Source organism: Theropithecus gelada, chromosome 10 (genome assembly GCF_003255815.1).
Source record: "Theropithecus gelada isolate Dixy chromosome 10, Tgel_1.0, whole genome shotgun sequence".
NCBI lineage: Eukaryota > Metazoa > Chordata > Mammalia > Primates > Cercopithecidae > Theropithecus > Theropithecus gelada.
The window spans coordinates 57,454,021-57,467,365 of record NC_037678.1 but is presented as its reverse complement, the minus strand read 5'-3'; positions in this window follow the sequence as shown (position 1 = coordinate 57,467,365).

Here is a 13,345-nt window from a genome sequence, read left to right as displayed (position 1 = left end):
GCTTGACTGCAGTAATCATTTAACTATGTATATGTATATCAAAACATCATATTGTATACCTTAAATGTGTACAATACAAATAAAATCTGAAAGAAATAAAATAAAAATAACTTTCACCAGCTGTGGTTGTTGGTTTGGAGTCATCCAAGGAACTCTTCACACTATTCCCTAGCAAGACTTGCCCAATTACTTTCTTCTTAATTACAAAGAAGTCTATTTGGCTCTGTGAAAATGAAAAGTGTCTGACTGGTTCACAAAACCACTAGGAAACCCAGAAATTCAAGTTAAAAGAAAAGGCAAAAACAAGGAAGTCATTGAATGCAGAATCGCAGTCAAAATTAGTCAGATATTGGCCTTTGTGGAGCTCATTGGTGCCACTTCGGAGTAGATGGAGGTTACATGTCTCTCAGCCAATATGCCAAAGCCAGATGCTCTTCAATGCATGGGCCATCATTTCCATTTCTCTTCTGATAAGTCCAATATAGCTGCCATTGCTGTAACTGCCCCAGGAGTGAATCTTGACTTCCTACTATCACTAGCTCCCAAGTACAGTCCAGAGTTTGTGCATCTGATGATCTGAACCCAGCATGTGCTCACATTAGGTTGTCTCTCAGTGGAGTCAGGGAAAACAAGTGTCCAGACTTTCCTTTCTGTTATAAAAAGTGGCAGAGCCTCCGGGTTCCAGGACTCATATGGTGGTTAATTCCTCCAAAATAGGAATGACATTCTTATGCTTAGAAGCCAAGAAATGAGAACTGTCTACAACACCCACACTCATTACATCTTGAGTTCTGGAGCAAAGAACACTTTGTATTTTCTTCTTGCAGATTATATTCTATGTAGCCCCATCTGTGCTACCAACCTTCTGTAGGATCTTGGACAATCACTGTCAGCTTCTGATGCTCAGAATACCTGCTAGAAAAAAAATAAAAAATAAACAAAATTAAGAAGGGCTTTGAGGTCAGTGGGCCCTCTGTGCATTCATGACTATGATATTCCTTGATTATACAGACACTTATGCCTCATTCAGGCAACTGTGGATTCTTTGTTGAGGAGAAATGAAGAAGGGAAAGAAAGATGAAGGGTTCTGGGACTGCAAAAAGTGTTTTAAATTGCCCAGAGAAAGCAGTTGCAGTATTATGTGAGATTTGTGAGTAGAGAAGCCAGAAAGTATTATTTTAGGAATAACTCAACTGATACCACCCTCCAACAAATACCTGTCCTCTGGCAGCACAGAGCTTCACTGAACCAAGGAGCCCAGATAGCATCTCTCCAGGCTCCGGATGCACTCCAGGGGTAGAGCAGTGAACGTCACAGATGACCTCAGGTACACTGGAGTCACTCTCCAGGGCTTTGCAGACTCAATTCTAGCCAGCGATGTGTGTCTGTCCCTAGGATCACAGAGTGCCCAGGAGTCAGGCCAAGCCAGGCCCTGAATTCTTTCCAGCCTGTAATAAATGTCCTGAGTCACAATCTTCCATTGAATTTGGAGTCAAAATACCTGCTGACATATAGAAAACTGCCCTCATCTAATGAAGGGGAATATTGCTTAGGATTGAGGAGTAAAGCTGAAAATGAAAAAGATCAGTCCTGATTTCAAGTCATTTTTCTTTCCACAGGATATAGACTAAGTCAGGAAGATGCAGGGGTCTTTCTCATAAAACCATTGTTCCATCAGCTTGGCCTGACGCTGGGTGAAAGGGGTAGGGTTATAATAGAAATTTTGGACCAACAGAACAATATAAGCCAAAGTGTGGAATTACAGTAAACATATTAATTTCAGTATTATTTATGACTGCAAAATGTTGGAAACAAACAAAATACCCATACAGAAAAGAGTGGTTGTATAAATGATAGTACAACTGTAAAATGAAGTACTATGCAGCTATTCAAAGGAATATGGAAGATGTCCATGAACTGAGGTATGTACACTGTGGAATGATAAATTTAAAGTGTCTTGTAACAATGAATGCAAAATAAGAAAATATCCATTTACTTACTCATTGCAGGAAAAAAAAAAAAAAGGAAAAGCCCAGAGACCAATGAGAGTGGTCACCTGTAGGATGTGGTCAGGAATTGGTAGGAAGGAAAGAGGGAATGGAGATGGATATCTGATTCTTCTCTGAATATACCTTTATGCACAGATCCTTCTGTGGAGACATATGAAAATTTCACATACTCGGATAAATAAATAAACCAATAAACCCCATAGGATTGGGAGATAATTTGTAATCAAATACAAACTATTTGTTTGACAAACCAACCAACAAACAAATAAACCATAGATATGAGAGGTCCATGAAGATTAAAGAAACTTCCATTTGTGGAACCATTATAAAACTTAATGAAGATGAATAAACACTCATTACAGAATATCAAATCAGCCATTATCATGAGGTTTTCTGTACCCCTTTGGTGTCCCCAAGCACAGTGATCCCAACCTCATGTGCTTTGTGTTGTGCTCTTGCAAATTCTCTCTTCACCAGGCAGAGGGCTTTGCTTAATCTACTAGTCCTCGCCACAGCAAGGACTTCAAGAGACTACATAGGCCCATTTTCTCATCTTACAATAACCAGAACTGAGGCCAGAGATAGAAGGAACTTGCCAAGAACCATTACTGGGAAATCAGCCTCATAAGTGAAAAGACAAATTTTACTTTATTTAACTTGCAGTCTTTGAACTATGAATGCAGCTATAATTGTTTTCATACATGCATTAACTGTTTGTGTTATAATTTCTCTAAGTACCTGGTGGAGCTCATATTTTACATTCTTTATTAGATGATTTGCTCTTCTTTATTATAATGAAGAAATTTTTTCAATATGCTATGAAATTCACCCTTTATCTGATATATGTTTATTAATGTTTTCCATTTTCTGTTCATCACTTTTTCTTTATCTATGGCTGGTTTTGCCTCATAATTTAAACATTTTTATATAGTTTTAAATTTTTTTTCGATTTTTATTTTAGATGGGAGGGTACATGTTCAGGCTTGTTACATGGGCTTATTGTGTGATGCTAAGGTTTGGGGTACAGATCCCATCACCCAGGTAGCGAGCGTAGTATCCAATAGATAGTTTTTCAAACCATGCCCACTTCCCTTTCTCCTCCTTCTAGTAGTCTACAGTATCTGTTGTTCCCATGTTTATGTCAGTGTGTGTTCAATGTTTAGCTCCTACTTATAAGTGAGAACATGTGGTATTTGGTTTTCTGTTCCTGCATTAATTTGCTTAGGAAAATGACCTCCAGCTGCATCCATGTTGCTGCAAAGGATAGGATTTCATTCTTTTTATGGCTGTGTAGTATTCTATGGCATATACATGTTATATTTTCTTTATCTAATCCACCATTTATGGGCACCTAGGTTGATTCCATATCTTTGCTATTGTGCATAGGAAAGCAATGAACATAAGTGCAGGTGTCCTTTTTGTAGAGTGATTTATTTTCCTTTTGGTGTATACACAGTAGTGGAATTGCTGGGTCAAATCGTGGCTCTGTTTTAACTTCTTTGAGAAATCTCCAAACTGCTTTCTACAGTGGGGCTGAATTAATTTACATACCAACCAACCAAAGTGGAAACAAGATATAAGCATTCTCTTTTCTCCACAGCCTACAGCATCTGTTGTTTTTTAACTTTGAAATTACAGCCATTCTGGCGATCATTAAAAAGGCAGGAAACAACAGGTGCTGGAGAGGATGTGGAGAAATAGGAAAACTTTTACACTGTTGGTGGGACTGTAAACTAGTTCAACCATTGTGGAAGACAGTGTGGCAATTCCTCAAGGATCTAGATCTAGAAATACCATTTGACCCAGCCATCCTGTTACTGGGTATATACCCAAAGGATTATAAATCATGCTGCTATAAAGACACATGCACACGTGTGTTTATTGCAGCACTATTCACAATAGCAAAGACTTGGAACTAACCCAAATGTCCATCAATTATAGACTGGATTAAGAAAATGTGGCACATATACACCATGGAATACTATGCAGCCATAAAAAAGGATGAGTTCATGTCCTTTGTAGGGACATGGATGAAGCTGGAAACCATCATTCGGAGCAAACTATCTCAAGAACAGAAAACCAAACACCGCATGTTCTCACTCATAGGTGGGAATTGAACAATGAGAACACTGGGACACAGGGTGGGGAACACCACACACTGGGGCCTGTCGTGGGGTTGGGGGAGGGGGGAGGGATAGCATTAGGAGATATACCTAATGTAAATGACGAGTTAATGGGTGGAGCACACCAACATGGCACATGTATACATATGTAACAAACCTGCATGTTGTGCATATGTACCCTAGAACTTAAAGTATAATTTTTAAAAAAAAAGGAAAAAAAGAAATTACAGCCATTCTGCAACAGTCCCCTCTGGAACATCAACCCAGTGGCCTGAGAACTGTTCCTGTCCCCCAGCACCCACAGGGGCTGCTGCTTTCCCTGAATGTGAAGACTCAGAGTGCAAATCTGCCTGACCCAGCCCCCACCTGGCTTTGTTCTGCCACCTGCCCTGGTAGCTTAACACAAAAAACAGAAACTCTTGGAAGCTCTATGGCCCCACCTATTGCCTAAGAAACCAGAGGGCAACCTAAAGCAAGCAAAAATCCCACTGCTACTACCATAGCTGGTGCTCTTTTGCAAGCACTACCTCCTGGCTGGAGGCCGACCAATACAGTCCATTACAGCATCTCCCGGTAGAATAACACTGCACCTAGGAAGGAGAAAATGGCTGAGCAATCTCAACTATCACCACTGCCTGTACCCCTCTGACTAACCAGGTCCTGATTCTGTCCAGGTGACCAGTTCAGTACTACTATAACCAGTGTTCAAGAAAACCAATACACGAAGGCTGTCAATAACCAAGGAATCTCATAGAGTCTGCATCACTCCCCTACTACCCCCATGACTGGTGTGGCTACCCACTGCTGGGAGACTTGAGGACAGGCCACATCACCAGATCTCTTGCAGACATTCCCCAGCACAGGCCTGGAGTGTGGCAACTTCACTGGGCAGCTAGATCCAGAGGAACATTTGCGAATTCTCAGTGCCCTACTCTAAAACATTTGCTGCTATAGTGGCATGACTTTTTTAGGGGTGAACTTGCAGGGTTATTTCTCAGGTCGGGGTTGTGTGCATGCACTTGGTGGATCAGCCATGGTGGTCTGGCTCACTGACATTGGAACCAGGGTGCCCTGATGCCGACAGGGAGGTCATGTCTGTCAGGAGCAGCCTACTGGGTTGTTTCTCAGGCCCAAGACATGGGCACAAGGCTGCTTGGGTAGCCTAGTGGCATGTCTGCTGGAGGAGTGAACGGGGCTGCTTCTTTGGCCTTTGACACAGCTGCATGGCTGCTTGGCTAGTCTTTGGGCTTTTCTGTGAGGGGTGGCACAAGAAGTGGTTCTGTTGGCCAAGGGTCCAAGCATGGGGCTTCTTGTTAGGCCTTGGGGCGTGCCCACCAAGGCAGACTGTGGAGTTCTTTCTCAGTGATGAGACAAAGGCCCATAGCTGCTTGGCTGGCCTGGGCATGTCCACCAGGGACATGGGCTCTTTGCTACTTGGGCAGTCTGGGGTCATACCCACTAAGGGTAGTTTGTGGGACTGTTTCTCAGGCCCTTATTTAAAAGATAGGGTTCATTGGGCAAGCCATGGATGTATCTGTGGAGGGCAAAGGTGCTGCAGGGCTATTTCTCAGGTATTGAGTGAGGCCCATATCAGCTGCTTGGAGCTCAGGGACCCCTCCTGCTTAGTAGAGGATATGTGGCAGTTTGGCTAGTTCAAGGACAGATTTACTCGGTGTGACTGGACGATTATTCCCCAGCTGAAATGCAGTGGCATAAGTTGGTTTCCCTTCCGTGCCAGAACAGAGTCACAGCCAATCCTGGGCTCAAACTCTGCACAGCTGGGGTTGTGGAGTTCAGCCACTATGTGACCTTGGCGTAATGAAGAGGGAAGCCAAATGCTGGAGAAGTGTGGTTGTCAGAAGTTCCAGAGGAGGCTACACTCCAGAGGGGGTTCTGTTGTCAAGACGGGACTGTGCTGCTGCAGCTTGGCCCAAGTGGGTGAGTGGGATGTGGGTAGCGCACACCTTGTGCCCCTAATGCAGGGCAATACAGCTGTGTGAATTCCCAGCAGCTCTCCAAACTGGGCTCAGGACTTTAAAGGACTGTGGGATTCTCCTCTTGTAAGGACAGTACATGTTTGCAGTCGCAAGGTGACTGGTGGGGACCTTCTCCTTAGATTTTCCCTGCAACAGGAAGACCCTCTTGACTCCAGACAGATCTGATCCGGGTGGAGGGAGACAGGACTGCAGAATTCAGATGCCTCTGAACTGCCCTCCTGAACTAATCACCACAGGTTCATCTCCACTCCCCCAGGCACTCCAGTACTCTGCCTTTGACACTCCAACCAAATCTTAGCTGTTTGTTACCTTGACCCTTTCTTCTAGTGGGGATGAGCACCATGGGTCTCTAGTTAGCCATCTTGCTGACTGCCAAATTTTCTATTTCTTCATAGTTAAATCTTGATAGCTTATATGGGTCTAGGGATTTATTCGCTTCTTCTAGGTTATCTAATTGTTGGTATATAGTTGTTCATGACTCTCTAACAATCTTTGTATTTCTCTGGTATCAGTTGTAATGTCTCCTTTTTCATCTCTGATTTTATTTAACCAAGTCTTCGAGTCTTCTTTTTTTTTGTTTTACTTAGTCTAGCTAAAAGTTTGGTGATTTTGTTTGTCGTTTCCAAAAACCAACTCTTTGTTTTATTGATCTTTTGTATTGTGTTTCTAGTCTCCATTTTTATTATTTCTACTATATCCGTATGATTTCTTTCCTTCTAGTGTTATTATGATTAGTTTTCTCTTTTGTTTTTCTTATTCCTTGTGGCGCCACATTAGGTTGTTTATTTGAGATCTTCTTTCTTTTTTGTATAGGCACTTATTTCTGTAACTTTCTGTCTTAGAACTATGTTTACTATATCTCATAGCCTTTGATACATTGTGTTTCTACTTTAGCTTGTCTCAAAGAAATTTTCATTTCCTTTTTAATTTCTTCTTTGACCAGTTTGTTGTTCAGGAGCATGTAGTTTAATTTCCATGTATTTGTGTATTTTCCAAAGTTCCTTCTTTAATTAATTTCCAGTTTGATAGTAATGTGGTCAGAAAAGATACTTGATATGGTTTCAGTCTTCATAAATATGTTAAGACTTGTTTTGTGGCCTAACATATAATAATCTATTTTGAAGAATATTTCATGTGCAGTTGAGAAGAACATATGTTCTGCAGTTGTTTAATATACTTTTCTGTATATGCCCTTAAAGTCTATCTAGTCTAGAGTGCAGCTTATATCTCATATTTCTTTGCAGATTTTCTGTCTGGGTGATCTGTCCATTGCTATTACACTGTCTTGAAATCCTCTAATGATATAGTTTGGATATCTGTCCCCTCCAAATCTCATGTTAAAATGTGACCATCAGTGTTGGAAGTGCAGCCCAATGTGAGGTGTTTGGGTTATGGGGCTAGATCCCTCATGAATGGCCTGGTGCTATCCCTGCAGTAATGAGGGAGTTCTCACTCTGTTAGTTCACATGAGGACTGGCTGTTTAAAAGACCCTGGCATCTTTCTTGCTCCCTCTCTCACCATGTGATACACTGGCTCCCCTTCCCTTCCATCACGATTAAATATTTTGTGTGGCATCACCAGAAACTGAGCAGGTGCTGGCATCAGGTATCTTAGCCTGCAGAACTTTGAGCCAAACAAACCTCTTTTCTGTATACATTATCTAGTCTCAGGTATTCTTTTATAGTAACGCAAAATGGCCTAAAACACCTACTATTATTGCATGCAGTTGATCTCTCTTCAGAATATTTGCTTTATATCTTTAGGTGCTTGGATTTGGGGTGCATATGTACTTACAATTTCTGTATTATCTTGCTGAATTGACCTCTTCAGCATTATATAATGATCTTTATGTCTTTTTACATTTTGACTTAAAGTCTATTTGATCTAAGTATTGTTACTCCTGCTCTCTTTTGGTTTCTGCTTATGTGGAATGTTTTTTCCATCCATTATCTTTCAGTCTATGTGTGTAATTACCAGTATGGTTGCCTCTTTTAGGAAGCCTATTGATGGGTCTTATTTTTTTTCCCATTCATCCAACCTAGGCATTTGATTAGTGAATTTATTTACCTTCAAGATAATTATTCATAGGTAAGGACTTACTACTACCACAATTTCAAGATAATTATTCATAGGTAAGGACTTACCACTACCACTTTTGTTTTCTAGTTGTTTTGGTGATTCACTTTCTTTCTTTCTTTCCTTCCTTCCTTCCTTCCTTCCTTCCTTCCTTCCTTCCTTCCTTCNACCACAATTTCAAGATAATTATTCATAGGTAAGGACTTACCACTACCACTTTTGTTTTCTAGTTGTTTTGGTGATTCACTTTCTTTCTTTCTTTCCTTCCTTCCTTCCTTCCTTCCTTCCTTCCTTCCTTCCTTCCTTCCTTCTTTTCTTTCTTCTTTCTTTCTTTCTTTCTTTTCTTTCTTTCTTTCTTTCTTTCTTTCTTTCTTTCTTTCTTTCTTTCTTTCTTTCTTTCTTTCTTTCTTTTTCTTTCTTTTCCTTCCTTCCTTCCTTCCTTCCTTCCTTCCTTCCTTCCTTCCTTCCTTCCTTCTCTCTCTCTCTTATTGCCTTCCACTATGATTAAGTTAGTTTCTCTAGTAGTATATTTTGATACTTATTTTTTATTTTTAGGGCATCTATTAAAAATATTGTCTTTGTGGCTAACATGAGGCCTTTAAAAAACATCCTGTAGCTATCACAAGTGATTTTAACATGATAATAACTTGTTTGATTACAAAACATAAAACTATACTTTACCACCACTTCCCTCCCCACATTTTGATATTCGCATGTCACAATTAACAGCTTTTATACGCCATATGCATTCACAATTTATTGTAGCTACTATTAATTTCAACAGTTTTATCTTTTAACCTTCATACTAAAGATAGAAGTGATTTATACATCACCATTATAGTATCACAGTATTCTGAATTTGATTGTGTAATTACTTTTATTAGTGAGTTCTATACTTTTAGATTATTTTATATTACTCATTAGCATCCTTTTCTTTCACCTTAAAGAACTCCTTTAGCATTTCTTATAAAATTAGGTCTGATGGTGACATACCTCCTCACCTTTTCACGTCTGGGAAAGTTTTCATTTCTCTGTCATTTCTGAAGAACAGCTTTGTTGAGTATAGTATGCTTGGATGGTTTTCTTTTTTTTTATTCCTTTGATAATATTATTCCACTCTCCTCTAATCTTTAATGTTCCCCTTGAGAAATATTATTTGATTGCAGCACTATTCATACTAGCAAAAACATGGAATCAACTTAGGTGCCCATCAATGCTGGACTGGATAAAGAAAATGTGGTGTATATACACCATGGAATACTACACAGTCATAATAAATAAATAAAATCATATATTTGCAACAACATGGATGCAGTGGGAGGCCATTATCCTAAGTGGATTAATGCAGGAAGAGAAAACTATATACCACATGTTTTCAGTTATAGAGGGGAGCTAAATGTCAGATACTCATGAACATAAAGATGGAAATAATAGGCATTGAAGACTACTAGAGGAGAGAAGAAGGGAGGGAAAGGGGACAAAGGTTGAAAAACTAAATGTTGGGTATTAGGCTCAGTATCAGAATGACAGGAAAATTCATACCCTAAGCTTCAGCATCATGCAATATACCCACGTAACAAACTTGCACACTTGCCCCCGAATGTAAAATGACAGTTGAAAAAGAAAAAAAAGGTCTGATGTGAAGTGTATTGGAACTGTTTTGTATTTTATTTGCTTCTTTTCTTTTGCTGCTTCAGGATCATTTCTTTGTCTTTGATCTTTCACAATTTGATTATTATATGTCTAGTCTTTTTTGAATTGAATGTGATTGGTGACTGTTGACATCCTGAACTTTGACTACATATATATATATATATAAAATATGCATATATGTATATATATGGGTATATATATAAAATATGCATATATATGTGTGTGTGTGTGTATATATATATATGAACTCTTCAGATTTGGAAAGTTTTCTGTTATTACTTATTTAATAAGCTTTCTTTACTTTTCCATTTATATTTCTGTAACTTCTCTTGAATACCAGTAAATTGTCCCTTTGCTCACTTAATGCTATTCCATACATCTCATAAGTTTCCTTCATTCTATTCTTTCTTCTTTTTTCCTTTTCTGAGTATATATTGTCAAGTAACCTGTATTCAAGCTCACAGATTATTCCTTTTGCTTGATCATTTCTGGTGTTAATGCACTCTATTGCAGTTTTCATTTTATTCATTGCATTCTTCATCTCCCATATTAACATTAGATATTTTGTTATCATTTTTGCCCTTTGTTACATCTCTCTTTCTGGTCGCTTATTGTTTTCATCATTTCATTTAATTATTTATCTGTATTGTATCAAAGTTCTTTGAGCTCCATTAGAACAGCCATTTTAAATTCTTTTTCAGGCAGGTCATACATCTCCATGTCTTTGGGCCAATCAATGGTATCTTATTTTGTTCATTTGGTACCTTATTTTGTTAATTTGGTGTTATCAGTTTTCCCCAATTGTTCTTGATCCTTGTGATTGTGCATTGATGTCTGCACATTGAAGAAGAAGGTACTTACTGAATTGCAGGTAGGTACTTGAATGCAGATATTGAATTTAAGGTAGCTACTTACTCCAAGTTGGCTTTGTCTGAGAATGTCCCTCAACTCTGTCCAGAAATTCTAGGCAGATCATCAGTTCTGGGTTTGTAAGTCTGTGACTGTTTCAGTCACTGCAGCACAAGGAGATGTCATAAACCCAGGACCACCATGGCCAGTTCTGCACCAGGCCCTAACCCATGGCTGCAGAGGCTGGCACAATGATGGACTGCATTCCCAACTCCTCCTCACTGATACCTGCCTATCTATGTTGGTTATTCATAATCCAAGGCTGCTGTAGTTGGCTGCCAGTGGTGCAGGTAAGAATACAAGTCTATCTCACAGGAACTATGTGTTCCTCTCTGCTGCTGGGGCCGGTCTTGCTGCTTAGGCCACAGGTACTCACCCAGAGTCACCATGGGTGTCCTCCCAGTGCTGAATTTTACTATTATGTGACTAGTATTGGGTTCTATGAAAAAGTCCAAGCCTTACTTCATTCCCTTCCCCCGAAAGAAAGTAGCTCTCTCTGCACTGTGCTGCTTGTGATTGGGTTAGGGGTGATGCAGGAAACGAAATTGTCTTTCATATCCTCTTCAATGTGTATTTTTAATTATTATGCTATAATCAGGTTCTGTAATATCTCATCTGGCCTGTTTAGCTTTGGAGAAAGTATTATCACATGTGGATAATTATTAAATTTCATGTTTTGGAGGGTATAATCTCTGGGGAGTCCTACTCTACCAGGTTTTTCTGCCCATTTCCCCAAAATAACTATATTGGAATATTTTCTAAGTTGTAAAGTGATTTCCCATAGAATTGAGCAAAATACATTTAAATCCTCCTGTTTTCTTCTTTTCCTATGAGTACAAAACTTTCTGATTTTTGTGCCAGTTTAGTGCACTTTAATATTTTTGCTTTTTTAAAAATTTGTCCAACAGGGCAAATCATTTGATCACTTAATCTTTTCCCCATCATGATTCCATATCTAAGATGTATGCATAACCATACCATTTTTATGCTTTCCAAATCACTGATTTCTGATTTCAACTTTATCAATACATTCCTTTATCATTTGAAAATTGTTTTTTCCACATTTCATTGAATTCAATTCTAATATGAATATAATAATCACATATTATGCTTGGATTGCATTTTCCTGCTTTGTTTTTGCAAATATTGCGCTCCTTTGTTTTATCTGCATCTTTTGGACACTAGATGAGATGAAAGTTTTGTTCTTGATCCATAAGTAAAGCTAATATTTCAGACTCTATTTTGTATCAGTAAGCTTGGAACAGAACAGTTTCTGGTATTTTCTTAAGGGAAGTGTGAGGAAGATTACAGTGGTTAGCAGACACAGTAATCAATTTTAGTTCAGGACAATAACACCCTACTCTGTTGGAGTTTCTGCAATAAGGAACTACTTACTGCCCTTGAGGCAAACAGATAAATTTGGTAAGATCTCAGAGTGGTTCATAGAGAAACCATGCAGCTCACATGATTTATGTTTGATAGCATAGTGCTTTTTTCTGTGGTTGGCCTTTCCCTTTACCCCTTCCGTAAAGCATTGCCTACAGGAAGGTTAAAATTTTAAGCTAGAATAATTGAAAATAAGTTTTCAAGCTATCCTTTCCCCAGAAGTACCCTCCAAGGTGTTTTGAATGTACACAGGAACACTGTTGGGATGCTTTCTTCTTTCTTCCCCTGTGATCTGCTTATAACAAAGTCTATGACTCAAAGTAAAGAAAGTTTCTTTAAACTTTTCAGGATGTCATCACAATTGGAAAAAATCTTTGCTTCTACCAAAGGTGGGAATTTTAGCTTCATGTCCACTCACAATACATTATTCAATTCATTGATGGTGGCAAATATTTCTCACAGCCTGTGTGGGGATTTAGCTGTTTATTACTGAAGTAGAAACTTCTTTTAACTAAAAAAAAAAAAATTCTGCTATTTAGGTAGATTTCATGAAAAGAACCCAATTTAGAAACCAGCATTTTTACTTTTTTTCCAACAGTTGTTCCTATCACCAGGAAAACATGTTAAAATTCTCTCATCCTTTGAAAACATATCTGGAGCTTACCTCCCCCTCCAGATAGAGCCTCAGCTCTCATTCCACCATGAATTCAGACTTCCTGAGAAGGTTGCAGCTGGTCTCAATCCTTCAACTGACAACCCAACATAATTGTATTCATCTCTCATTAAAGTTACTAGCAACAACTAAGAAAAACTTTGGATACATGTCAGTCTTTACTGTGTTGAACTTGACAGACATATTTGACATTGGCGTGCCCCATTTACTTGTTTAAAATTTCTTTCTTTGGATTCCATAATGTTTCCTTATCTTCTATGTCATTGGACTTCTATGATTGCTCACTCTTAGGTAAAATAGATCGTGTCTCAAGATCATTTTTAAAACAAAAGGAAGTATGGCGTTCTATCTAAAATAGAATATTTAATTTATTACATCATGAAGGCAAACTCACATTTAGAATATAAAGGCATTCTCAGAAACCAATTACTTTTGTAGCCTGAAGCTAATCTCTTTCCTACTTTCGTCTAAAATTCCGTAAAATGCAAGTGATCTGGCATGATGATCAACAAGGACTG